Source organism: Canis lupus, chromosome 3, assembly GCF_003254725.2.
Source record: "Canis lupus dingo isolate Sandy chromosome 3, ASM325472v2, whole genome shotgun sequence".
NCBI lineage: Eukaryota > Metazoa > Chordata > Mammalia > Carnivora > Canidae > Canis > Canis lupus.
In genome coordinates, this window is record NC_064245.1 from 52463790 (window position 1) to 52488132 (window position 24343).

Genomic DNA, 24343 nt, shown 5'->3' on the forward strand with positions numbered 1-24343 from the left:
GAAACGACTCCTCCAGAGTCAGATAGCTCAGAAGTGCAGAGCTGGGCTGGGGTCACTTTACTCCTGGTCACTTCCATCTTGGCCCACTTCATTCCCCAGAGCCTCTTTCTTATTTATAAGGCCCGTGTTCCCTGCTCCTACCCCGAACCTGCCTAAGTCCTCTTGTAATAATAGAAATCTTTTTCCACTCTCATTCCTTCAAACCTGCCTCCCCTCGCCCCCCGCCCCCCCTTTTTTTTGCCTTTTCTTAACACAATTATTTTGAAAATAGGTTAAATGTGTAAAAGGGAAAAAATCAAATATTACGAAAGGGAAATCTATTGGTCCTGGGAAGAGGAACTTCGAGGCTGAGGTGGACGGTGGAGGGGGACTTTTGTCTGTGCCACATTTTTAATTTTGAACCACATGAATGTGTTGGCTATTGAAAATAAAAATGAAATAAGAAAACAAAAGAATAGACAGGAAAGTCAGTTGCTCTCCTCTGTCCCCAGAGGTAATCACCAGGTAGAGGTTTTCATGGATCCTGTGTGTCCCACCCCACCCCCCACTTTTAAAAGCCAGTTTCTCTTTTTCCTTCGGAGAGGCTGGGGAAGGGTGGCAAGTGCCATTCAGGATCCACCAGGCCAGGAGCACAGCATACCCTGGGCTGCCCCTCCCTTCCAAGTGCACCTGGGAGCCTATGCTACGATCCTCATTTCGGAGGAAACCAGAGCAGCTCTTCCCGACCCTCACCCTGTGCTGCCTGCCTGCCTTGCTAGCCAGCTGGCCCCGGGCCCCAGGGCTTCCATCTTCCTTTCCCATCATCCCCATCCCTTTGCTATTTTGCAAGAACTAGTCCTTCTAGTAGACCAGTGGTTTTGCAGCCTCACAGCTGTGACTATACAGTTCAAATGAGTTTTCTGTTTTTTATTTTTAAACAGCAAGATCCCAAACCGTCTGGGCAGTCCTGAAATCTGGGTCCGGGGGAGGAGGAGTCTGCGCAGGGGAGAATGCGGTTTTCTTACCGCTTTCTACGAAAATCCGTTGATGCAAACCTTCCAGATCAGGGGAAGGATCGCGGCAGCGGGCCGGGCTTCAGCGGACAGAGTGCGCTGGCATCCTAACCTCCCGGACCCCGCCCTATACCAGAACCGCCTTCAGAGAGAGGCCAACCCTCCGGATTTCGGCCTCCGGGTATGAATGCCTTCCCCCAAAGAGCCACGTTCAAATCCCCTCTGGACACTTGAAGTCCCAGGAACAGGGTCATAATCAGGTGCCTCGCCCCACAAACCTCCATCAAACCTCTTCTGATTTGCAGGGGCCTGAAGGAACCCCGCTGGGTCTCAAGCCTTTTCAGCCCTCCTCCCCTACCTCGCACCGCCCTGCTCCCCCTGTCTCAGGGAAGCCTTCCCTCAGGCCTTCTCTGGCCACTTGGCTCCCCAGATTGGGGCAATTTGAGCTTCACCCTTGCCATAAATCAGCACTCCTCCTCCCCACCCTGCCCCAATCCAAAAAGGCTTTGGGGAACCTGAAAACGCCATTGAAGCTTCAGCTCGAAAGCCAGAATTGGTTGGGATCTCAAAGATGCTCCTCACCCAACCCCTTCCATTCGACATCTAGAAATACCGAGCTTGGTAAGGCTCAGGGGCTCGCCCAAGGTCGCACACCAAGCCCCCGGTGGGGCGGAGATCTGGGCAGCTTCCATGGGGAGTGAGGCATCAAGGGTTCCTTCTCACCGGTCCACGAACTCCCAACCCTGAACGACTGACTGTAGGATCGGGCGGGCCTCCGCCCCGGCGAATGGAGAGCTGGCATCACCGAGCGCCGCCGAGAAGTCCGGCTGCGGACGCGACCAGAGGAGGCCTGATGCAGACTGGCCGGGGCGCTCTCCGCGGCCGCGATCTGACCTCCCGGGAAATGGGACCAGAGCGCGCAGGGAGCGAGGCCAGGAGGCCTCCCAGGGCCCAGCCGCGACGCTGAAAAGCATGAAGGGTCGGAATTAGGCGCTCATTTAGCGAGCGTTACTAATCCGAAGTTACAGCGCTAATTCCCTGATCCGGCCGCTCCCACACGCAGCGCCGGGATTAGACGCGCGGCCGCCGCCCCGCCCCGCCCTCACACCCCGGATCGCGCCCGCCCCGCGCCCTCGGGTCCGCGGACTCCGGGCTAATCCGCCGCGCGGCGCTCGCCCGGCCCGAACGTGCCGCGGGGCGGGCCCGGCCAGCTGGGGTGTGCCGGCCTGCGCGCCCGGGCCGTAGAGGCGGGGAGGGGGCGGCCCCGGCGCGGGCGGTGCGCCCTCCGGGACCCGGGCGACGCGGCGCGGGCCGGAGAGCCGGCCGGATGGCTCCAGCCCGGGTCTGCGCTCCCACGGCGGCCGCCCCTTGGAGGCCGCGGCGCCATTTTAATAGCCTTCGTTCCCCCGTTGGCATCGCTCGCGCGCGCGCGTGTCGAGGCGTCTCTGTCCCCCATCCCGCCCTGACTTTAGCCCCCGCGGTCCCCCCACCCCCGCCAGCCTGGAGAGAGTGACCAATCAGCTCCGGCCTAGGGTGGGATGAGCGTCACCATGGCGACGGCCAGGGCGCCCTGGCAGTGCCGCCCTTCGCAGAGGGCGCGTCTTCCCTGCGCCTGGACGGGTGGGGAGGAGAGGAGGAGGCGGGCGGGCGGAGGAAGGCCGTGGCACCTGCCCACGCCCACCCCGTTCTGCCTGGGGTCAGTGGAGATTGGGTCGGGCTGGGGGGTCAGAAGGGAGGCCGTGGGCAGGGCCTTGGGAGAGCTCCCAGCTTGTGCCGAGGGGCACCTGCCAGACTTTCCCATTACTCCGGGGTGGTTCTCCCTTCTTTCTCCTCTTGGCCCAGAGGCCCATCTTGGTCTATCTCTCAACCTCCTCTCTCTCTCTCTTCCTAAGACAGTGGTGTTCAGGAGCTCTCACAGCTTTCCCCCAAATTGCCTTGCTTTCCAGTGCTGTGATTTGGGTTCACATCACTTCCCCTCTATGAGTCTTAGTTTTCTCCTCTGTAAGATGGGTTGGTGTGCAGGCTGTCCTCATGGAATGCATCCAGTACACACTGGGTGCTCTATCAAGGTTAGGGCACCTTCTCCCTAAGCAGGGGAGGCAAGACTATCCAGGACAGAACTCAGAACTTGAGGATGTCCTTTCTGTCTGGGGACAGCCAACTTTAGGTGTCTCATGGCTTCCAAGAGACAGCTTTTTCATCGCTCTTCCAGGCAGCTGGGAATGGAGAGAAGAGGAGGGTGCTTAAAAATAGAGCCAGGGTGGGGGCTGTGGCTGGAACAAAACCTTGGTCATCGCCTCTGAGAATGGGCCGCTGCCACTCCTATAGCACTGGCTCCTTCCTTCCAGGCCGGTCCGGCTTAAGCACCACTTAAAGTGGTCCCTGCATTCACTGGCCGGCCCCTCACCGCAATTGAGCCGCAGGGGTTTGAAAGGAGGGCCAGGGCCTCAATGACAGGACCTTGGGCCAGGCTAATTGGTTTTGGTTCAAGGGGATACTGGATTTGTGAAAAGCTCCAAACTGCCTTTCCCACGCCAGAGCCAGGCCACAGCTTTAAGGGGAAAGGCTTGAGGAGCTTGGGGCCATTCGAGAAAGCTGGGAGCCAGGTGCCTCCAGCTGATGATCGCTTCCTGATGGCCAACACATTCCACCGCTTGGAGGGTAGGGAGTTGTTCCAAGGGACTTCATGGGTGCAGGCAGGTTCTCCTAACGCTGTCTCTCTCACACACACATGGTGGTGTCTAGAAAGGAGCCCTCTTCTCTGAACCTTTGACACACTCTAGTCGTGAAGTGACCTTGCTTTTCCCCCACTGGAATCATCCAGTAATCGGCTAGCTAATAGTGCAGTTGGTCTCAAGATAACCCTCTCCTATCTCCCGAAATGTTCCTAAATCACCCTGGGCATTGGCAACAAGGTAGAGATGAGGAGCAGGGAGGTCTTGAGGTTCTTTTTATTTATTTTAAGAGCAAGGGTCAGCTATTTCTCTACATTTAAAAATTAAGCATTAATTGTATCATGACAAGTCTATCATTATTGTAGGAAATACTCGTGTAAATACTTTGGAGTGTGTATCTTGAGGTATACCAAATATCTATGTGTTGGGGGCAAGTGATTACATGTTTCTGTATATAGTATATGTATTCTTGTATATAAGGTCTGCGTTATCAAATCACACACTTATATGACCATCAGTTATGTTAAGGATGGTGGCAGGGTTGAGTGGGAGCTATAAAAAAAATATCAGTCCCATTTAAAATGACGTTGCATTGACTGAGACCCGTTTTTCATGGTTCATTGTGTGTTGAAGGGAGCATTTCTAAGTAATCAGCTAAAGAAACCCCCTACCTTTTTATGATCCTCCACATTTTTCACCATGTTTGCCCACTTGAGGCACATAAGTAGGAGAAAGGTACTTTGAAGAGATATAGAACTCTGTGTATCACATTTTCCATTTTTTATTTCAATTTTTAATTGCCCAGAGCCTAATTTCTTTAGGCCTCTGCTGATTTGCACATTTGAGATTCATGTGTAAATATGCATGTGGCATGTGTGCACGCCTGGGCCTCCTTATCACAAAGTGTGCTCTCTCGGTGTTTAAATACACACAATCCACATCGACACACGATTATGGGCTTGCGTATTTGCCTCTTCTCTAGAATCAGGTTAATTTTCCCTTTGCTAATCCTCAAACCCATTAAGTCCCCCACCCCCACAAAAAAATTGCAAACCCTACCACAGGCCAGTGGCCTCACCCTACTTCTCCAGCAGGCAGCTCTCCAGGCGGGGTGCTGGAGTGAAGGTTCCTATTAGGCAGACTTCATTAATGTTACCAAATATACCCCAGCACATTTACTCTTCTACTATGAAGTATTATCATAAATAATTAAAATTAAACTGCACTTGTCAAAATAAATGAACAAAGTAGAGTTAGTGATGTCTCTGCCTTGATTTGCTTGCCTTGCTTTCCTTATTCGTTAATTTGAAGAAAAGGAGAGAAAGAGGGAGAGAGAGGAAGGAAGAAAGAACAGACTGCTTTGGGAAGGGGAGAGGCATGGAGAGGTGGAGAGAAACCGAAGGAAAGCCCTGCAAGTCGTCTGCCCTTACTTAGGTTTCCAGTCATTAGGGCGCTCTGGGAGGCTGGAATGCAGCCTCTAACGTCAGCTCATAATGAATATTGAGGTGTGGATGTGGAAGGAGGGATTTCTTTGTTTACTGAGGAATAGCCATGGGAATGGGGGAGAGGATTGCCTTTGGGGATTAAGGAGTGGGCTTTGTTTTTATGAAGGGCCTTACTTCTTTTCTGAAGTTTTCTGCAGCTAATTGATTCAATTCAGACATTCCTTCTCCCTACCCGGCCAGCCGAGGCCATGTGTTTGTGAGATGTGCACAGCCCATTTCCCCATCTGCTCTGGCCCCTTTCTCCACTGTGACCCTTGAAAAGGGTGTGAACGAACCTTCACATGGGGAGATCACCGGCTATGGAGAAATCAGTGAGGGGCTGAGACCTTTGTATGTATATTTGTGTGATAGAAGCCGCAATATGTAATACATCTGCATATGTATTATTCAAAGTATGATTTACATATAGAAATAGATCATAGGTGTGTAGTTGTTTGGGTTCTGACAAGTGCAGTTACACCCATGTAGCCAACGCTCAGACAGACAGCATCTCCTTCCCTTCCAAAAGCTTCCCTCCTGCCCCTTCTCAATCAAACCCTGCTCACCTCCCTTCTGATGTCTCTTACCTGGATTAGTTTGACATGTCTAGAGTTTCACAGACATGGAAATGTATGCTAGGACTCTTTTTTAAGGTTTTATTTCAAGTCTGGAGGGAGCACTGTCCTCAGAGGCCTGACAGAGTGAATGTCCAGAGATTCCATGTTTAGGGTCACATTGAACCTGGGCGTTAACACTTTTCCCTCGGATGGGCCCAGAAGTCAGACCTGTAATTACATTTTTTGGGGGGTGGGGGGTGGAGCTGATTTGGGCTGGTCTTCTGCCAGGACAGCCCTGTTCTCACCCAAGGTTTGTTAATGAGCCGGGGACAGGTGAGCCTCACACATTCCAACTTGCCTCTCTTCAGCGGCATCCAGGAGCCTACAGAGAGCTATTAATGGAAGGTGCCGGCTTTGTGCTAATTAGAACTTCCTTTCAGCTTCCATCTGTACAGGCACTCCAACCCCTCAGTGGTCAGCCCGTCCCCCACCCCATCAGCTTGCAACCTAGTGTTACACACACACACACACACACCATGAATTAGGGTGTGCTGTGAGTGGAGCTGCTCTCTGTCTCTGGCCAAATCCTGGGGCTTTGTCTGTCACAGGAATGTACAGGGTGGCATTTCTGGAGTTTTCTCTGTCTTGTTAGGGTGGAGATGCACTGCCAGTTGGGCAGGGATTCCTCCTGGCTAGGCTGGTCTCACATCATTGATTTGGATTCATTTTGAAAGGGACCTCTCCTCCTCTGCCCTCTGGAGAGTGTGGCTGCAGACCTCGTGCCCTCCATTACCCCCATTCCTGGCAGCTCCCAAGTCCGATTGTACCCACCCCATCTAAACCTTCAGCTGCCATCTTTGTCACCCCGGGCAGTCTGGAGGTGGGGCTGTTTCCCTGGTTCTCTTCTGAAAAAGACCAAATTTGTGTTTTCTTAAAATTTATCAGGCCCAATGGGCATAATTTTTTTTAATGGATATTGTCTTTTAAGGAGGTTTCATTGAAAAAAAAAGAAACATTAACGTCACGTTAGCGTCATTTAAAGAAAAAGCGCCTTTCAGCTTTGGAGGTTGGGGGAGTTACGTGGCTTTCTGCCTGATTATCACTTGGGATGAAATCTTTTTCGGGAAACCAGAGAAAGGGGCATTTCCTTGCAATGATCCTCTTTTTAGCTCCTGAATCCCCTCGAGTCCTCATTGGGGTTGTGCGTAAAAATATCATGCCCAGCCTGCCCCTTCATCTCATTTTCTCCTGCATGAATTATCCTGGTAATAATGCAGGTCACCCACTTCTTTGACTGTGTAGACTGGGATTTTAAAACTCAGGAGTGGATTGTTGGCCAGCATGAGGCTTTGCCAGATTCCCCCAAGGTTCTGGATCCAGGCTAGAGAAGGATGGAAATGCCTCTGGGGTGCCCAGAGAGGCTGCAGGAATTCCTCATTCACTGGTCACGGGGTGAGCAGGGGGACTGGCCTGTGGCCTTTTTTTTGTCCCTAGGGGTGACAATTCCTGAGCCGAGGCACTAGAGTGGAAGACCTGGGACAATCCTAGACTGGGTTATTAAACCAACAATCCAAATTGCAGAAGGGCAGCAGCTGGAGGGTGGAGGAGGACACCCACTCTTGTGAGGCAGGGTTTTTTTGGGGGGGAGGGGCATGCTTTTGCCATCACCACTCAGTATATCCTTGACAAATCACCTCACCTCTCCAGATTTGTGTTTCCCCTCATCTATGAAATGGAGGTAACATAAGTAACTGCACCTCCAGGGATCATGTGAGAATTAAGTAAAATATACAAATAAAGTGCCTGACATAAAGTGGGTGTTTGGCAAATGGTAGCTCTTTCTCCAGGCTTGGGGCAAGGGGGGCATATGGATATCTGGATATGAGCTTCAAACCTCCACTGGCTGGAGAGAGAGAAAGCACCAATAAATGGCCAGAGTTTCATGGAAGAATTGACCAGCTCCCTTCTTTCCCCAGTGCCCACCATACCCATCAGTCCGGGAACTGGGAAACAGATTAGGACTCCAAGGAGCACCCCCGTTGGGAGGGAGGATCGGACGGGTGTAAAGTTCCCTGTTGGCTGGCTGGGGAGGTGCACCTGCAAGTGTCAGAGACTTGAAAGGAGCAGGATCCAGGTTAGCTTGCCAGGCCAGGCGGGCGCCGCCAGGAGGCCCACTTAGCTCGGGTTCCTGATTTCTAACAGCTGGGCTCCCGGCAAATGGCCTGGGGTCCCGGTTCCGGCAGGTTCCGAGGCTCAGGACTCACCAGCAGCAGCGCCGTCGGGGAAGCCAGGGTTGTCCTGGGGCGGCTGTTGGCAGGCTCTCCGTGATGCGCTCAGCCTTAGGTGCACGGAGGTGTCCCTGGCCCGCTGGAGGCTAAGATGCTCGGGGCCAGGACGGAGCCTCCTCAGCCAAGACCCGGCTCCCCTCCCGCGCCCCGGGCGAACGTGACGGAGGCGCGGGGTGCGCCCAGCAGCCGCCCCGGGCTGCGGTCGTGACCTGGAGGAGGAGGATGCGTGTGCCCCACTCCCACCTTCGAGGGGACCGCATTGCTCTTCTAGGCGGGCGTGGGGGGCGCCTGATGTCTCCTTTCTGTTTTACAGCGTCTCCCCCGCAGTCGCCTCCCTCCTCGGCGCCCTCTTCTCGGGCACGAACTCACCCTGGCACCCGTTCGTAGGAGGGCGCGCGGTTGGAAAGGTGAGTGGCCAGAGCCGGGGCGTGGGAGGAGGAGCTGCCCGCTGCCCGCTGCCCGCTGCCCGCTGCCCGGGGGCGCCAAGAGCGGGCGTGGGGGCCGGCAGCCCGGAGGCTGGGAGACGCCGCGATTAGGTCGGCGGAGCGCGCGCGTCTTTACCCGGGTCACCGGGAAGGCAGCCCCACTGCTTCCCGGGCGGGAGCCGGTGCCGTCCTCCCCGGGTCCCTCCGCGACACGCCCACGCCGGGGACTGGCGTTGACCACACACGTCCACGGGCACGCTGTGCTCTGCGGTCCAGGCCGGCGGAGCACGGGCGCGGGGCGGCCTCCCGGACGCCGGGGCTCTCCCCGTCGGTGTCCGCGGGAACCCGAGCCCGGCGCCCGGCGCCCGGGGTGGCGCGGAGGCCTCTCGCGGCTGCGGGGAGCCCGGGGCGCCGGGACGCCGCCTGGGCCCCGCAGCCTTCGGGACCCGCGGGGCCGCCGGCCACGGAGCGCGGGCGCGGGCGCGGGGGGCGCGCAGCCCGGACCCCGGACCCCGGACCCCGGACCCCGGACCGCGGACCGCGGGCCCGGCGGGGAGGCGGGGAGGCGGGCAGGGCGCCGCGGGGCCGGGAGGCCATTTTGAGAGCGAGGAGCGGCCGCAAGATGGCTGCGTGGGCACGAGGTAGGTCGCGGCGCGGCCCACGGAAGCGGAACGCGCGTGGAGCGCGCCCTCCCGCCGGTCCCCGCCGCTGCGCTCGGGCGCCCCTACGGCGGCGGGCCGGGCCCTCCGTCGCGGCTGGCGGTGCGCCCCGGGCCGCTGCGTGCGCTCCCGCCGGAGCCACCGGGAGGGACGCGCGCGGTCCGAGCCCTCCGCGGCCGGCCCGGGGTCGGGCAGGGGCGGAGCCGTGGCGCGGGGTCGCAGTCCCCAGCCGCGCGCGCTTCGCGCTCTTCCATTCTTTCCGCGGAATGTCGGGCGCACGGCGGACGCTCGCTCTCGCCCCGACACCGCGAGGCCCGGTGGCGAGCAGAGCCGGGCCGCCCTGCCCCAGCTCGCGGACGGCGTCTGCAGCGCTCGGGCCGAGGACGCCCCCGCCTCCCGCCCCAGGCCGGCCAGCACCCTCCCTGGCGGGGCTGCGGCGACGGGGGTAGCACCTCGGAGCTCCAAGCTCGGAGCTCGGGCCCCACCGGGCCGCGACCCAAGGTCAGAGCAGTCAGTGGCTCAGCAGCGGACCCCTTCCCACCGGGTGAATTATTTAAGCGGATTTGCTGGGTTTTTTTGGTAACTGCCCCAGTTGATCCACCGCTATCCTAAGGCAGGCCCCACGCATACGCATTTGGGCAGGGTGACTAAGAAACCCCGGTTCTGTTCGTCTGTGTCTATGGAGTCTCGCTTCGTGCCTTGCCGGGTACTGAGGCACTTCACAAGTATTTAGGCCTCCCAGCGATAGGTAGGGTGGTGGTGATTCCCTCTTTGTGACGTTGGCTGTAGCTAGGATGTGGTGGGGTCAGGGCTGTCTGCCCCAAAGCCTAAGTTCTTAAGCACAGGCTCTGCCCATGCATATGTACACACAAACACAAATTCATCACTACTGTGATCTCATCCAAGACTATCCTGAATCCAAGCCCCTGCCATCTCCACATAGCCCCACCTCACATATGAGAGCTCTCCTGTCATACCCCGCTTCCCCCCAATCTCCTGGCCTAAAATAAATGTTGTATCTAATATTGTGGTTGTTCTGAGCCTCCTGGCAGCCATGACAAAGAAAACGTGAGGATTTATAACCTTGTTTTTAGAAGAAGAAGAAGAAGAAGAAGAAGAAGAAGAAGAAGAAGAAGAAGAAGAAGAAGAAGGCGGCTCACGAGGGTTTTTAGAGATATGAACATTTCTTCCCCTGTAAGATTCATAAAAAAACTTAAGAAGAAGAAAGCTCATGAGGGTTTTTAGAGATATGAACATTTCTTCCCCTGTAAGATTTATAGAAAACTTAAAGCTTGGTTATTATGTAGGTCAACTGCTCGTGTTACAGATGAGGAACCAGGCCCAGAGAAGTTAAGTGATTTTCCCCAAGGTCATAAAGTTGGCTGGAAGAGTAAGAAGTAGGATCCAGTCCAATTGATTCTTAGTCCAATTTCCCATCCTCTTGTGAGCAGGTTTTAGTGGGTTTCTCAACAGTGAGACTGTTTAGTTCTGTTTGGTGACCCCTCCATCCTCTACTATAAACTCTTCGGACCTGAGTGCTGCCCCGTTCCTCTCTTTGCCCTGCAATTCCTGGTGCTGGGCTGTGCTGGGCTCATCATTGGGGATGTCCTCAAATATTTGATAAATGAACATGTGGTTCTCAAAGTCTCCGTCTCTAGTTCTTGGATACGGCAGTGGTGGTGGAAGGAGAGGTTCTAAGGAGGTTTTTGAAAGGACTCAGTTTTTTGAATGTTGCATTTCTGAGCCCATAAATTCCTTAGACCTCTTTCTTTTAGCAAATGGCATGTGCTAGGTACTTCCCCATATTGGCAGTGGTCTGGCTCCTAACTGTCATATCACATTAGTGGGAAGCAGTTATTTCTCTCTTGAAGGACTGTGCTGTCAAGGAGACCTCCAAGTCCTTTTAGCGGAACTAAGGAGGGTTTCCTGATTACGCTGACACAGTCACCATGAGACCTGGTGAACACATTCTTTTGTCTTGGGGTAGAGAGCCAGCCCTTCTGGGTCAGCCCAGGGTTTAGTTCCTGTGACCTAAGCACAAATAGCAGAATGTAGCTCATCAGATCCCCAGAACTTAATACAGATTGGTAAATTTCCATGGCTTCCAAAATGTAGCCTTTGAACCCTGGTATGATAACTGTAGGTGCTAAATAAATTTAGTGAGCCTCCCACAGACAGATTCTCTGGAAATTTGTACCAGAAAGTTGTCATGCTTAGGCGTGGAGATGGGGTCTCCTTCTTGGTGAGGAGCCCCTATTGGCAGAAACACTGCAGCAAATCCTGACCATCATCTTTGGGCTGGCTCTTGCTAGGCAAAGTGGGGTGGAGAGCTGAGGCCAGTTTGCAGCAAAAGCCCCAGCTGTGGAAGAAAAACAGGGTTCAGCTCCCCAGATTAGTTACTGTCTACAAGGATTAAAGGCCCCAAATAATGGCTGGCCTCTCCCCTCCTCTGTGCCAAGGGAAGACATGTAAATACAGCCACACGCCAGCTTAGGCAGTAGATGTGTATAAATCGAATTTAGCAAATCAGATCATGGTTTAAATGCACTATTTAAAGCAGTCCTGCAGTGAAGCCTTTTACAAAGGGAATAATCATTTTGTGATGCTAATCATCAGCCTCCAATTTATCTCCTTTGTAAGTTCAGATGTTGGTGCACTGGGTGTTCTGAAATTGGGGCGCTCTTGTGTAGGGCTCGGGTGGTAGCTGTCTGCCTTCTTTTTTTGACCTCTCATTTTAAATGGGTGCATGTCCTCATTCCCACTGGGGGCCTCAGGATGCTTGTCACTTAGCCTGATAGTTCTCATCCATCCCATTCATCTTTTTATAATCTGATAGAGCCCACCCTTCAGCTGTTCCTGGCCCCTTTTCTGAGATTTGCACCCTTCCTGGGGGAGATACAGGCCCTGCTGTTCTCAGGGCATTAGAACCAACTTCTTCTCTGATCTGAACCTTCTTTTGTTTCTCTGAGCTTCTAGTACCTCTGGTGCTGCTCATAAAGAAGATCTTAGAGTCCACTAGACACACAGCAGTGCCTGAATTTAGTAGGTGAATGAAATGCAGGCGCCCACTTGCTGAATAGGCACTGTCCAAAATACTCTCCCCATTCACAGCAAAATAACTGAGGCCTGGATGTTAAAGCGACTTTTCCCACAAGTTAAAATCAGGACTCAAAGGAGAACCTGTCTCCTAATTGCTATAAAAGTGTTTTATACACTAAGCTGTAGTGCCTTTCTTTGCAGAGAAAATATAATAAGAGACCATCTGGGTGGGAGAGAAAGAATGAAGGGAAAGAGATGGATCAGAGTGGAATAAAGGAAGTGGGCAGGAAGCTGGGGGGCCGCGAGGAGCCTGACCTTGCTTAGCTCACAGGCCCTGATATAGTGTCTTTGTCAATGCTGCCACTATTGGCGCGTTCCTCGGTAATTATGACTGTGTGTTGGCATGGCGACTCAGAGTAAGAAGACTAGAAGCACAGGGTAAATGCACGACTTGTTCTTGCCTTCTAAAGCAGAGAGGAGCTTTTGTGGGTAGTTCCTCCAGGGAGACGTGGTAGAAAATTCACCAGACCCAGTGCTGGAGCGTGGGTATTTGCAACCCAAAGAGGCTGGGTGGCCCTGATCGAGGGTGGCACACCCCAGAGGGCCTCATCCAGACCTGCCTCCAGTGCAGAGGTCACACAGAACCTCCCTCCTGTTCTCTTCTGTTGGTCTTTGTTCCTGAGCTTGTGATGTCAAGTACACCCATGTCTTCTCTCCTCCACGTTGTCTGTTTTAAACAGGTTTCTGTTGCGGGCTCCCTGAAATAGATTTACTGTAAACTCATCTATCTCGTAGGTGAGTATGAATTGGAAGGCTGAAAGGACAGGCTGACAGGTCCAGCTGTAGGGATGAAGTTTGAGGCATCCCTTCCTACCATGCTGCCCACTCCTTAGAGATCCTTGGGCCACCTCCTCATCTGAAAGTCGGGGAGGTTGCTGGAGTAAAGAGTTGTGCTGTCCAGTGTGCTAACCACTGGATGTTGATCTCATGTTCAGCTCATGAGAGGCGGTCAGTGCAACATGCCAAAATGATAATATTGGGTTAAGTAAAATACAGTAGGAAAATCAATTTTACCTGTTTCTTCTTCCTTTTTTTCTTTTTTTTCTTCTTCCTTTTTAATGTGGCTTCTAAGAAATTTAAAAGGATATATGCTGCTCATATTTTATTGGTCAAGACTAGAAAATTAAGACCTCTTTTAGCCCTAATGTTCAGTAACTAATCCTGATCTATCCCTGGAAGGTCCCTGGCCACAGAGAGCTCTGTGTATAGAAGGCCATGGAAATGCCAGGCCAGAGGCCACTAGAGAGGCTCAGGTCTAAAGAGGCTTTTAGGGGTGTCCAGTATAGCCCCTTAAATGGGGGTTACCCCACAGTCCTTGAAGGTAGAAAGTGTGAATCTTCAGGCAACACTGTTTTTCAGAATCTAGGGTGGGGGAAACAGAGCCAGTGGGTAACCCCAGAAGTCTTTGGGTGGAGGTGTAGCAGTGCCCCATGGAGTTTGTATGGGCACAGATGTAGGTGACAGGAGGGTTGTCCTGGGGGTGGATCACCTCCCCAGGCCCCTATCCCTGTCCTTGCAGTGATTTCATAGTCCCCCAGGTGTGTGGAAACCATAGGGCATGGGAAGAAAGCTGTGTGTCCCAAGTTCATGCCCAAACGCACTCTGAGCAGGTTCCCTTTAGCCCAGAGCTCTCTGTTGCCCCTCCCTGGCTGCCCCTCCTCCCTGAAGCTTGTGCTGCTCTAGGCGAGCTGAAGCTTCTGGGATGCGCCTTGGCTCAGAGCCAGCGTCTTCTTTGAGAGGCCTCCTGCCCTGGCTTCCTGCCAAGCCTTGGGTCTTCAGAGAGATTTTCTGGGGAGGCGCTGGGCTCATCCTGCTGGCAGAGGGCACAGGGGCCTTCTCACCTCAGAGGACTCCTGGCTGTAGGTCCAGCCTCGCTTCCAGCCCCCTTTCCCCTCTTACAGTTTCACTTTCCTGCCCCAGAAACCCTGAACTCCATTAATGGTCTCCCAGCCTCAGTGAGCCTTGAGTTTATGAAAAGACAGCTCCTCACATGAGCCTGGGAGGTGAGAAATGGGCAGCCAGGAAATCCTAATGAGTCATGATAATGGTGAGAGGAACCATTTATTGAGCACTTACACTGTGCCAAGTTCTGTGCTAACGCTCTGCATACTTTATCTTCTTTAAGGCCTGTCTCTTAGGGAGCAGAAAGAGTGGTAAATGAAACTGAGGGCCTGCTCTTCTCTAAGCCCGATGTCATGGGATGATGGCATGGGCTATGCCTCAGGAGCTATAACCCTTGAGTAGGTGGTAGTCTGAGTCCCTGTGGGTCCTCGTTTCCCAAGGAGTCTGCCTGGGCTTTGGGGAACAACATGAGCTGCTTTCGGTGGCTAGAGGGTGGCTCTCTAGTGTCTCCTGCTTTGGGCTGACAGTGAGCCTGGGGAGGAAGGAAGAGGGTAGGGGGTAGGAAGGCCCAGTGCAGGGCCCCGGGGAGCCCTGGTGAGGTACTAGGAGGGGTGAGAAGTGTCCAATCCGATCCTGGCTTTCTCCTGTGTGAACTGTAGCCCGCTGTGCCTCAGTTGATAAAATCAGGGGTTGGCCAAAGTCTGCCAGTCCAACGGTGGCACCAGGACATTTTTCGCTCTCAGGGCAAGGTTGAGCCTCTGCTTTCTGGAATGTTACATCCCCCCAAGGGAGCAGAGTCTTCTGGAGGAGGAAGGGGTCCACGTCCTCTGTCCAGTCTTATCTGGTCCTTAAGCAGAGGATGCTGGACCTTCTTCCTATCCCCTGAGTTTGGTGATATGGGAGGCGAGAGGTGAGAGATGCCTCCAAGGGCATGCCATTTCTGTGATGAGTGCCAGGGAGAGGGGCGATATAGAGCAGAAGGGCTCGGGTTGGGCCTGCGGCTTCCTTTACTCCATGTTCAGTTGTTGCCAGTCCATGGTTCTATCTTCTGTTACCAGATCACAGGCTTCAAGATCATGGTGGTGGGAAGCAGAGCATGCCGCCCAGGGGGCATCCGGCTTGTCTATCTAGTTCAGACCCTTTTGGACACGTTATTTTGCTTCTCTCTGAGCCAGTTTTCTCATCTATGAAATTGAGGATAGTAATACTGAGCTTGTGGCACTCAAGACATGTCAGTTTGTGTCCTCATCTGCTGCTGTTGTAGAATGGGTGTGTTTGTGCTGCGGGAAGGGGTGGCCTGAGCATGCGTGAGCCAGCAAAGTTGTGCTGTGGTGACCATCTCACTGGTGGGCTGCACATCAGTAGCAAGTGGAGAAGCAGGGAAACCAGCCATCGAGGGACTGGCTCGGCTCTCTGTTGCTCACTAGAATAAGTCATGGTGTTTACCGACCATGCATAAGCCCCAAGCTCCAGGGCAGAGAGAAGCCCAGGAGAACCCCTGACCCCCAAGAGCAGAAACTAGCCTCATAAGGCACACAATTGAGAGGTGATAACTTGACTCAGAACTTGGGACTTAAGATAGGAGGAATTCATTTGGAGTGGAATTATCAGAGAAGGCTCACCATGCCCAAACCTGTCTCCTAGGCTGAGTGGGGGCGGGAGACTCCCCCACAAAAGTTTGGAGGTGGGAATGGAGCAGCAGGGTAGACTCCTGTGGGACTGGGTCAGAAATCTGGGCACAGAAGAGCAGGTCAGATGGTGGAGACTGAGAATAATAGGGGTGGAGGGCAGACTAAGGGTTGTTGGTCTTGTCATCATGTGCAAGATTGGTGTAGGAGGACTGCCAGGCTAGCCTGAGCTGAGCAGATATACCTACTCTTGCCTTTCTCACGTCTGATGGCCCTTGGCCTGGACTTCAGCACCTCCAGGACTATGCCACAGAACCATAGGTCAGTTTACAAGGGAGCCATGGAGTTCAGGAATTGGAAATCTTCCCATGCCAGACTATATTTTTTCTATTGTCTTCGTTTATCCATTCAACATTTATTGACCAAACACTATGTGTCGGGCTCTGGGCAATGCCTTGGGGATGTAGAGAAGCAAACCACAGTCCCTTGCTCAGCACTTCAAACTTGTATAATACAGAATTTCACCTATCCATCCAGGATGGGAAGGCCAGGCTGGGGGATAGGGGTGCTGGATTAAGAGGGACTGGAGATCTGACAGTCCTCACCAGTTGGCAGCTTCTGGGCCTCTCTGCCCGTCTCCATGGCCCAAGAGCCTGGGAGAGCAGGGTCAGGGGCCATCTCATGTTTTGCCTATGGTGACCTTAAATTGCCATTTTGCCTAGGTTAGAACTTTAATATTCCAGATTCCATTGGTTCTGTACAGAACTGTGATATCTCAATTGCCTTTTCTTCATTTAAGGAACAACTTTGATCTTCGGAATCAGCATAGCAGTAACCTATTGAGATTTCTGTGTAACATTGGTAAGGAACATCTTAAATGCAATCAAATAATAAATTACATCTGGATGAATTCACATACAGAAGGTTTCTTCTCCTTGGAAGAAATCAGATACTGTTTGGGGCATCCAAGCCAGAATTCTTTCCTGGTTCTGCTCAAACTGGATCCTGAGTGCAGTGGTTGGCAGGTAAGCCTGCATATGGCGATAGTGGGTACCCAGCTGCCTCCTCAATACATCTGGAGCTTGGAAGAGTTGTCCATGTAGCCCCTAGGCTGGGCCCGCCCTGCAAATGAATCCACCAGTCCTTAAGCCTGGACTGCAGGCTCTGCTATTCTGCCACTTGCCCCCAGGAGCAGGAAGGCCAAACAGGTTTTATTTTATTATTACTATTGCTTTAGTTGTTTTCTTGTTGAACTCAGTGTGTGTGTGTGTGTGTGTGTGTGTGTGTGTGCTGAAAGATGAAACTCTAGAACTTACATGGTATTTTTGGTTAAAGTACTTGTCAAAGTTGTAAGAGGGACCATCTGCATAGAAAGGTGACTCCAGGTCTTTGAATAGAGTCCCAGGTCCTTGGCCATTAGAAGACTCCATAAAAGTGTCTTTTCTCAGCTGCTGGTGAGCAGGATGAGTGTACATGAAGGCTTTCCTCGATGGGCAAGTAAGAAGCAGGTAGTGAGATTCAGAGCAGTTCTTGACTCTGCTTCCAAAACCTTCGATCTTTCCTCCCCTGGGAACCCAGAGGAGTTCAGAAGAGTGATTTTCTAGGAAGATGCAGTGAGCGACCAAATGGACATCAGATACTGGCAAGGAGTGGGCCTTCCCTATGCTGGGTGGCCTCAGTGGCCTTCTGGCTTCCCATATGTAGCTCTTTTAGAGGTAGTTTAAATGAATGTCTTATGCACAGAGACTGGCCTTGAGTTTAAATTTAGTAGCCAATTGACAGCATATGCTTTTGTGATGAAGCTTCGAGGTTGACCTTTCCTCCAGGACAAAATGTGTAATTAGACTCCCATGCTAGCCTCCAACACTCCTCTAGAGAAGAAATCAGAAGTACAGTTTCCCATTTCCCATTGTGTTCTCCTTTCATGTTCCTTCTGTTCCCCCAGGACGCATTCCAGAATCAGAAGACAGGGAAATGAGAAGCAGGAGCCCTGGTGGAAGAGTCTGAAGGTGGGTCCTGGCCTGACCCAGGCCACAGGCTGTGTGTGTGTGTACACGCGTGCACATGTGCACACAGGCACACAGTTCATTTCGGTTGCTGCTCCAGCTGGGCTCTATACACAAGGCAGTTATGTGGTTGTAGATGGGTGGTCCAAGATTGATTTGGGTCTTGGGTTACTATTGTTTTTTTCTTCTTCAGAAATAAAATAACCCAGTTTGGGAAGGAAATAAAAAATATGGGGAGGAAATTTAAAAAAAAAAAAAACCTAATGGTTCTTAGAACCAGCTGCCTATTAGGTTGATCCGAATGAAATTTCTTTTTTATAGATCTAAAACAGTCAAGTATCAGTAATTTTGTATGGCTCAACTCACTACATTTCCATGCCTCTGGGCCAGTGGAAAGGGAGCCACCACTTCTCCTTTATCCTTAGAATCACGTCTAGGGGCGCCTGGGTGGTTCAGTGATTAAGCGTCTGCCTTCAGCTCAGGTTGTGATCCCCGGGTTTTGGGATAGAGTTCCGCATTGGGCTCACCACAGAGAGCCTGCTTCTCCCTCTGCCTGTGTCTCTGCCTCTCTCTGTGATTCTCATGAATAAAAAAAGAAGCAGCAGCACTGGTTTTAAAGGGTCTCTGAGTTGTACCATTTGTGTTCATCTTTACGCACCCCGCTTACAATTATTTTAACTGAAGGAAGGAATCACCCCAACCTGTGGATGCTCCTGTTTGGGAAAAGGATGCCAGCAAGGCTTCGGTGTGCCCCAGCTTTAACACACCAGCTTGAAATGCAGGATAATTAATATGACTCTAAACACCTATGTTTCAGAATTAAAGAAAAAAATTCTTCGGGGCAGTTCAGCCACCCACCCCTGATGAAGAGCTGAGACCGGTTTCAAACTTTTCTGTCTCAAGAGGCCTTGGCTTCCATCTGGATGCCTGGGTTGGTATTTTACTTCCCCTCCCAGGCAGCCAGAGATCCTGGGAGTTGGAGCGAGGGAGGAGGTCGGTAGGAGCTAGCTTGCAGCCTCTCTGTAACCTTTCAGCCACCCTGGTGCTGGGCGAGCAGCGCTGTGGGCTTTTGAGTGAATGCACTCCCGTCCCGCATTCATTACACTATTGTCAGTGTGTGTGTCTGGGGCTGCCTCTGGGTGTGTGTGTTTCTTTTTGTGTCTGCGTGTCAGTGTCAGGCTGTGTGTGTCTGTTTACATCAGCCTGTCTGGGCCACTCAGCGCAACAAGGAGCGGAGGGTTGTTGGTAGGAGGGAGGGCATTTCAAAGCTCCAGATCTGCCCCCTCAGGAATCTCGGGGGGTTTATATAGATGTGTGTGTGTATGTACACACACGTGTGCATGTGTATGTCATGCGTGCATGTGTACGTGCATGTGTGTATGTGGTTTTCTTAATGGTGGTCATGGAAGGGGGCTGCATGTGAGTGTCTGACCAGGTGTGGTATGAGCAGCAGCCAGGCTGGGTGAGCCCCATCTGCCATGAGCTCACAGACTTGCCCGCCTGCCCGCCGTCCGTGGGGAGCCTGTCCCTTCGCAGCTCACCGTCTCCTCTCTAATTTATTAGCTGGGAAGGAGGAGAAAATGAAACGTTGCCTGAAGACAATGGCTGAGACAGCAGGTCCCCACCCCGCACAGCCGCCAGCACCTCTCCCCCCAGCCCTGTCTCCTCTACAGTGAGGATTGGACAGTATGCTGCTCGGTCTGCAGTAAGAGATGAAAAGAACCCCCAAACCAGTCTAAAAAACCGTGTGTGGCCATGGACATGCAGGGGTAGCTGTAGACTGTGGAAGGTGGAGGTCTGAGCCAGACGTTGCTGACTGCTGGCCCCTCAACCACTCGGCGGGGGGGCCCCCCACCTCAGAGTCCCGGGACTTCTCCCCAGCTGCCAGCCAGGCAGGGGGAGGGGAGAGGGGCCCAAGCAGCTGCAGGGGCTGTGTTAGTAAACACTTGCCTGGGTTCCCGTTTTCTTCACCCCCCGCATCCTTCTCCTTTCCCGATGCCCCGTTACACCCCCCACCCCACCCCAGCATCCCCTTTTCTGTGGCCGGCACAATGAACTCATTGTCCTGGGTGTGATTTGAATAAGGGATCGGCGGGCCTGTTCCCAGCATTGTCCAAGGGGCTGGGAAAAACCCCAGCGCAGGCAGGAGGACCAGGCCAGACAGAGACAGATGCCTAAATTAGCAACAAAGCTTTGTGCACGTCCCCCGGACAAGGGCTTGCCTTGTTTGCGTGGACTCAAGGGTGTGGAGCTGGCCGGCTGCTCGCATGTCTCCCCATGTTAATTAGTTTTGCATGCATGTCTGAGAAGGTGCCAGGGGAGATGTGTTTGCCTTTCCCCGGGAGGGGGACCTGTTTGCCACTGTGGGGCTGAGCTAGGCTGGGCCTACCTGGGGAGCTAGGCTCTGAGCCTGGCTGGGAATCCCGGCTTCCTCATCCTGCTTTTCTGTCTCTCGGCCCTTTGGGGGGGCCTGGCCTTGCTCCCCATGCCCCCTCCATTCTTACCCCACAGTGTCTGAAAGTTGGTTAGCCCTGACTACAGGGAACTCACTGGCTTCCGCCCAGACCCAGGCCAGTGCCTGTCCATCTGGCAGTCTGTCTCTCGTGACACAGGGCCCCCCGGGACGGGCAGCAGAAGCGGCCAGTCTGGGCTCTCCTCCGTCCCCAAGCCAGATGGCCAGTCTGCTTATCGCATTACGGCCTCCCTTGGCCCCAGACCCCCGCCGCCCACGTTTGGGCCAGGATCTTATTTGGGATATGGCGGAGAAGCCCTCTTTCAGGCACTGAACAGGAGAGGGGTCTAGTAGACAGGCCACGAGGCATGTCCTTGCCACTGGTCTGTTGTGTGACCTCTGGCACCCCAGTTCTCCCCTATGCCCTGAATCTTGGTGTTCTTATTGGCAAAATAAGTGAGTTGAACTTCAGGAGTCTCTTGGTTCCTTCTAGCTCAGAAGGGCTGTGATGGTGATCATTTCAGAGCTGTGTTGATTTAGCACTCGCTGATTTAGCACAAGAACGGGAACCAGACCGGTGAATTCTGGCCAGGGGCAAAGAAGGGTATAGTGGGAAGGATTTCATTCCTGTTGACACGGGAGTGTGGGCCTCTGTTTTTGGAATGGGTAGGGGATCAGTAGCTGGCACAGTGTCTCCTCCCAGGCCCTCACAGACCCCCTGTTAGCAACCCAAGCCATCCTCCTCCTGCCCCTGCCCAGCAGAAGGAAGCTTGGCAGTGGCAGCAAAGAAGAAGCTGGAGCAAGAGCAGTGGCTGGCCAGGACGCTGGGTGTGTCCTGGTCGCCCCCTGCAGGCCCTGGCATGGGGGACAGGGCTGAGAAAGGGCTGGATGCCTGCTGAACTGTGCCTTCAGACAACTCTGGATCCTGCCTTCAGAATCTCCACCTCCCCACAGCTCCTCACAGTAACACTGTGGGATAGAGGGGACCTGGGGTATGCCCCTCTTGTCCTGGTACAGGGGTCTCAGGATCCAGTGACCAGGGGTTCTGGCTCTCAGGCCCTCCCTGGCCTTTCCCCCGCCCGGCCCTCTCAACACTGCTTATGGGTGATTGAAAGTGCAAGCCTGGGGTGCTCACTGTCTAAAAAGCCCTGTGCCAAAACCCCCCAGTTCCTTCTTCTTTTTTTTTTTTTTTTTTTTTTTTTTAAGATTTTATTTATTCATGAGAGACACAGGCAGGGGGAGAAGCAGGCTCCATGCAGGGAGCCCGACATGGGACTCGATCCCTGGTCTCCAGCCGGGATCAGGACCTGGACTGAAGGTGGCGCTAAACCGCTGAGCCACCCGGGCTGCCCCCCTCCAGGTCCTTCTTGTGAGGTCTTTATCGTGGATGGATCCATCCCATCTCCTTTTTTTTATTTTTTTTTTATTTTTATTTATTTATTTTTCCCCATCTCATTTCTTTCAGATCTGGTGAAAGCCATAGTACAGGAGGGAACTTCTGTGTTTGTGATTTAAATGACTTGGGATGACTCTGGTTCAGGAAATGGGGAAAAAACTTTCAATGTCCAGATTCCTTCTCTAGTCCTTTGCCAGCCTCCCCAACCTCTGGCCATCCCTCTTGCCCCCTCCTCAGGTGTGTGGGATGCTCTGGAGTCTGGCAGCCAGGGTCCCATAGGGAGCCTCTGGGATTACCCCAGGTGGCACGCGTGCAGGCAGGGAGGCCCTGGGCCTGCCTTCCAGAGCTCACCTTCCTTCCTTCATGGGAAGCTCCCACCCATCCCCACCGCCCGGTCCACTCACTGCTGTTCCTTCTACCTCTCTTGTCCTACTCTTCTCCCTGTCTCCAGAGTGGCTCCAAACTCCAGCTGGGCATCTCTGGAGTGGGGGCAGGGGATGCAGGAGCTCAGTGAGGAAGAGTACAGAGATTAAAGCTCGTGGCAGGAACAGAGAATAGAGCCCACAGTAGGAGTGGGGGAGAGAGGGCAGGCAGGGCCTTGGGAGGCTGCCTGCTGCCCTCCCAGCCCCTCCCCTCCTGGTTTTAGCTGCCTCAGCTGTAGCCCTGAGCTCCTTAATCTGGTGATCAGCGTGGTGGTGGGGGGCGGGCTGGCAGAGGCTTTAGGAGGTGACAGGGGATCTTGGGAGTCGCACTCCACTAACCGAGCGTCACGCAAAGCCAGGGAATCACATTCCAGGCGCGGCTCCCCATCCTGAGGCTGGTCCCAGCAGGAGTGGTGCCCAATAGATGGCCTGGGCATACGCCCTGCAGGAGGCCAGTGTCACCTTTGTTCCTTAGGAGGAAGATTGCCAGGACTGAGGCTCTCTGGCTGTGCCTGCGTGGGGTGGGTTTTATTGTTTGGTAGCTGTCCCCTCCCTTACCCCAGCCTCCACGTCCTCTGGCTTCCTTTTCCAGGTAGAAACAGACATCTGTGAGGGTAGAGATTCCTTCCCCACAAACAACCAGTCGGGGCTGGTCAGAAGATAGGCATTTGTTCTGAAACTAATCAAATATGCCGGGCAGTATGCCTCCCCTGCTCACCAGCTTAGACTGAGCAGCCCTGAGAACCCTGGGGAGGTAGGAAGTTGAGGCAGGGATGCTGAGCACAAACCCACCTGGTTTGGAGGCTCCTGGCACACCAGGCCAGGGTGGCCCCAGCCTGACTTTAGCCAGAGAGGGAGGGGGGACAGATGAGGAAATGCCATAATTGGAGCTCCGCTTCAGGCATCACCGTGCAGCAACTCCCCACTGACTCTTGGAGTTTCTCATCCCTTGTCTGTAAAATGGGAGGAATCATCCCTAGCTATGAGTTGTGAGGAGTGTTAAATACATGGGAAACACTAAATAGGGCTCATTTTCCTTCCCTCTTTCACCCTCAGGTATAGGGCAGGCATGAACGCTTCTCAAGGTCAGGTAATACGGCTGGGTTGTGGGATGAGGACAGTGATGATACCCAGAATATTTTACCATGGGCGCCAGCCAGTCGGAATGACAGCTGGCCCAAATCGCCAGCCCAGGGAGGAGGGCACAGCTGGCCTGGGGTAAGTGCATTTGTCTTTGTGTCTTTCTCTCTGCCCCATCACGTGTGTGTTCATCAGCAAGCATGCAGACTTCCCTCGAGGGCAGTTCCTGACAAGGTTGTAGGATGGGGGATCCTGGGGTCTCCTTTGCATTCGGAGCAAGTTAGGTGTGCCTGGCATGGGGACACCATGCCCCACCTGGCAGAGGCCCCAGCAACAAAGGGGAGTGAGCTGAGGTCCTTCCCAGCTGCAGGCCCTGCCCTGGTTGTCAGCTCTTCACCAGGCTCTGGGGGAACCAGCTTGTGGTGGCTCTCACCCTCCTTACATCCCTTGAAGCTGCTGCTCCTTCCTGTCTCTCCCTCTCAGAAGCATCATGGGTCAGGATTAGGGCCTGTCTGCATCCTGATCCACTTCCCCACACCTGTTTCATCATTAGCCAGGGAGGTTCATGGCTGCTGCCATCTGGCTGTGGAGCGCTGGGAATGTGGTGGTGGTGATAGTGCTGCAGAGCAGTGTTCTCTCATTCATGAAGGCTTCTGGCCTCAAGGCTTCCTGAAGCCACCCCTGACCTATGGTGTGCTGTGCCAACAGTAGCTCCTTTTACCTGGTCCTTCTTTTTGCCTTATAGAGTGAAATCCTTGCCCAAAGTGACCCAAGGTGGCCTGGTAGAGTAACGAGGGCATAGGAAGACACAGCCATACTCACCTGGAAGTCAGAGACTTGGCCTCCAGCCCATCTTCCTGGTGAATAGCCTTCGGTGAGCCAGCTCCCGTTCTGCACCAGGAAAAGGAGCATTGGATAGAAGGGCTTCAAAGGTGCCTTGCCTTTTAGCTGTGACATTTTTAAATTTTATTTTATTTATTTGAGAGAGAGTGAGAGCAAGAGAGATCACAAAGAGGGAGAAGCAGATTCTCCACCTAGCAAGGAACCTGACGTGAGGCTTGAACCCGGGACTCTGAGATTGCAACCTGAGCCCAAGGCACATGCTTAACCCACTGAGCCACCCAGGCACCCCTAGCTGTGATGGTTTATAATCTGGAAGTTCTTCCTGCCTTTTTTCTCCTGTTACTCACCAGTGGCCCATACTCCCAGCCCCCTTGTTCACAGGAAGCCCACCCCATTTGGTTCCCTTCGAGTTGCCCTGAGATGCAGGGACATACCTTCAACCCAGAGGCTACAGAAATGAAAACCCAGCTCAGTGTGGGCAAGGACGTGAAGCTG

General features: G+C 53.5%; 1 long non-coding RNA gene across 18 annotated transcripts in view; it reads left to right on the forward strand.

The window, feature by feature from the left end:
- Window positions 1-24343, forward strand: part of LOC112653397 (uncharacterized) — a 34708-nt gene that overhangs the window by 7975 nt on the left and 2390 nt on the right. For 2 of the 18 annotated variants that reach the window (XR_003132131.3, XR_007409883.1), the window contains exons 2-6: window positions 8310-8403; window positions 16449-16510; window positions 17595-17658; window positions 22982-23143; window positions 23751-23937. This is a non-coding gene — a long non-coding RNA (uncharacterized LOC112653397). The other 16 variants (XR_007409879.1, XR_004814457.2, XR_007409880.1 and 13 more) reach the window with 16 other exon arrangements.